Genomic DNA, 3,935 nt, shown 5'->3' on the forward strand with positions numbered 1-3,935 from the left:
ATTGTACTTTTTCTTTTAGTTTGTTTAAATCTTGTAAAGTTCCTTGGGATACTTGCTATGAAAGGCCCTATATAAATACAATGTTGTTGCTGTTGCTGCTATGTCTGACTGTAATAATGCAGTAGATTTTGAACACAGTAACGCTGTAATAATGCAGTAGATTTTGAACACAGTAACGCTGTGGTAATGCAGTAGATTTTGAACACAGTAACGCTGTAATAATTGTTGAGAGAATCTCTTGCACTTGCAGTGACTCAAAATTAAACTAAATGAAACTATCCCTGCAGCTCTTGGTGTTTTGGGTTAGAACATTTTAATATCTCTGAACAGAAAACCTCTTCAAAAACTTCTGAGATCAATCAGCTGGTAAAAAACACACTAGCTTAGATGGTCCAAATACCCTCCTCCCGTTCATCATTTTTAGTAGAGACTTTTTGGCAACCAGCTGTTTATGGGTGATGCTGCTCCAACATACTCTAGTGGAAAGAGAGAGAAGTGCAGAACAGGAGCACTGCTGTTGTCAAGCCCAACCACGAGCCCAGAACAACACACCTTGGATTGGACAGACAGAACCCTGAAGGTGATCCCCAGAAAATTATTTTTAGTGCTTGTGATCCCGAGTCTGCCATTTAATTCTTTCGCTGTCTTACCTGTCGAGTAAACCCAGAGGTGTGTGAGGCAGGTGTGCTAATCAGCAGCTCACTGTGCGATCCCGGGATTCCAGCAGAGAAGCCATTCCGCTCCTCGGGATCATCGGCACTGATCCCAGGATTCCAGCAGGGAAGCCGTTCCGCTCCTCGGGATCAGCGGCACTGATCCAGGGATTCCAGCAGGGAAGCCGTTCCACTCCTCGGGATCAGCGGCACTGATCCTGGGATTCCAGCAGGGAAGCCATTCCGCTCCTCGGGATCAGCGGCACTGATCCCAGGATTCCAGCAGGGGAGCCGTTCCACTCCTCGGGATCAGCGGCACTGATCCAGGGATTCCAGCAGGGAAGCCGTTCCACTCCTCGGGATCAGCGACACTGATCCAGGGATTCCAGCAGGGAAGCCATTCCGCTCCTTGGGATCAGCGGCACTGATCCAGGGATTCCAGCAGGGAAGCTGTTCCGTTCCTCAGGATTCCAGCAGGGAAGCCGTTCCGCTCCTTGGGATCAGCGACACTGATCCAGGGATTCCAGCAGGGAAGCCGTTCCGCTCCTCGGGATCAGCAACACTGATCCCAGGATTCCAGCAGGGAAGCCGTTCTGCTCCTTGGGATCAGCGGCACTGATCCAGGGATTCCAGCAGGGAAGCCGTTCCGCTCCTCGGGATCAGCGACACTGATCCCAGGATTCCAGCAGGGAAGCCTTTCCGCTCCTCGGGATCAGCGGCACTGATCCAGGGATTCCAGCAGGGAAGCCGTTCCGCTCCTTGGGATCAGCGGCACTGATCCAGGGATTCCAGCAGGGAAGCCGTTCCGCTCCTCGGGATCAGCGACACTGATCCCAGGATTCCAGCAGGGAAGCCGTTCCGCTCCTCGGGATCAGCGGCACTGATCCCGGGATTCCAGCAGGGAAGCCGTTCCGCTCCTCGGGATCAGCGGCACTGATCCAGGGATTCCAGCAGGGAAGCTGTTCCGTTCCTCAGGATTCCAGCAGGGAAGCCGTTCTGCTCCTTGGGATCAGTGGCACTGATCCAGGGATTCCAGCAGGGAAGCCGTTCCACTCCTCGGGATCAGCGACACTGATCCCAGGATTCCAGCAGGGAAGCCGTTCCGCTCCTCGGGATCAGCGGCACTGATCCCGGGATTCCAGCAGGGAAGCCGTTCCGCTCCTCGGGATCAGCGGCACTGATCCAGGGATTCCAGCAGGGAAGCCGTTCCACTCCTCGGGATCAGCGGCACTGATCCTGGGATTCCAGCAGGGAAGCCATTCCGCTCCTCGGGATCAGCGGCACTGATCCCGGGATTCCAGCAGGGAAGCCGTTCCGCTCCTCGGGATCAGCGGCACTGATCCAGGGATTCCAGCAGGGAAGCTGTTCCGTTCCTCAGGATTCCAGCAGGGAAGCCGTTCTGCTCCTTGGGATCAGTGGCACTGATCCAGGGATTCCAGCAGGGAAGCCGTTCCACTCCTCGGGATCAGCGACACTGATCCCAGGATTCCAGCAGGGAAGCCGTTCCGCTCCTCGGGATCAGCGGCACTGATCCAGGGATTCCAGCAGGGAAGCTGTTCCGTTCCTCAGGATTCCAGCAGGGAAGCCGTTCTGCTCCTTGGGATCAGTGGCACTGATCCAGGGATTCCAGCAGGGAAGCCGTTCCACTCCTCGGGATCAGCGACACTGATCCCAGGATTCCAGCAGGGAAGCCGTTCCGCTCCTCGGGATCAGCGGCACTGATCCCGGGATTCCAGCAGGGAAGCCGTTCCGCTCCTCGGGATCAGCGGCACCGATCCAGGGATTCCAGCAGGGAAGCCGTTCTGCTCCTCGGGATCAGCGGCACTGATCCAGGGATTCCAGCAGGGAAGCTGTTCCGTTCCTCAGGATTCCAGCAGGGAAGCCGTTCTGCTCCTTGGGATCAGCGGCACTGATCCAGGGATTCCAGCAGGGAAGCCGTTCCGCTCCTCGGGATCAGCGACACTGATCCCGGGATTCCAGCAGGGAAGCCGTTCCGCTCCTCGGGATCAGCGGCACTGATCCAGGGATTCCAGCAGGGAAGCCGTTCTGCTCCTCGGGATCAGCGGCACTGATCCAGGGATTCCAGCAGGGAAGCTGTTCCGTTCCTCAGGATTCCAGCAGGGAAGCCGTTCCACTCCTCGGGATCAGCGGCACTGATCCTGGGATTCCAGCAGGGAAGCCGTTCCGCTCCTCGGGATCAGCGGCACTGATCCAGGGATTCCAGCAGGGAAGCCGTTCTGCTCCTTGGGATCAGCGGCACTGATCCTGGGATTCCAGCAGGGAAGCCGTTCTGCTCCTTGGGATCAGCGGCACTGATCCTGGGATTCCAGCAGGGAAGCTGTTCCGCTCCTCGGGATCAGCAGCACTGATCCAGGGATTCCAGCAGGGAAGCCGTTCTGCTCCTCGGGATCAGCGGCACTGATCCAGGGATTCCAGCAGGGAAGCTGTTCCGTTCCTCAGGATTCCAGCAGGGAAGCCGTTCCGCTCCTCGGGATCAGCGGCACTGATCCTGGGATTCCAGCAGGGAAGCCGTTCTGCTCCTTGGGATCAGCGGCACTGATCCAGGGATTCCAGCAGGGAAGCCGTTCTGCTCCTTGGGATCAGCGGCACTGATCCTGGGATTCCAGCAGGGAAGCTGTTCCGCTCCTCGGGATCAGCAGCACTGCTAGGCTTTTCTGAGGTTCCGATTGTCCCCACCCTACCCTTTCAGGGCTATCTTTCTTGTCATTAACCAATCAGCTGCTTCCCCTATTGACTGACATGGTTTCAGCCAGTAACAACCAGGGGTCACAAATGGAGATTAGGCAAAGGGGCATTCGGAACAGAACATAGGAGACACCTTTTTAAACAGAGAATTGTGGGAGTCTGGAACCAACTCCCTAGTAATGTTGTTGAAGCTGACACCCTGGGATCCTTCAAGAAGCTGCTTGATGAGATTCTGGGATCAATAAGCTACTAACAACCAAACGAGCAAGATGGGCCGAATGGCCTCCTCTCGTTTGTAACCTTTCTTATGTTATTCTGTTCTTAACATGCTTTTACCCTGAAGACTGCTGATGTGAAAAGAGCTCAGTGAAGCAGGCAAACCCAGGTAAGCAAACCCTGTGCACATAAGAGCAGTTTCTGCTCATCCAGAGATGAATCTGCAGATTCTCCATGCTGTTTGAATAGGCTGTTGCATGCTAATGACTGTATGGATTACAATAATAATATGTTATGAAATATGCATGTATCCCTGATGTGGTTTTAGGTTAGAGTCAGGGCATCATAATCAGTTTACCT

Source organism: Acipenser ruthenus, chromosome 1, assembly GCF_902713425.1.
Source record: "Acipenser ruthenus chromosome 1, fAciRut3.2 maternal haplotype, whole genome shotgun sequence".
NCBI lineage: Eukaryota > Metazoa > Chordata > Actinopteri > Acipenseriformes > Acipenseridae > Acipenser > Acipenser ruthenus.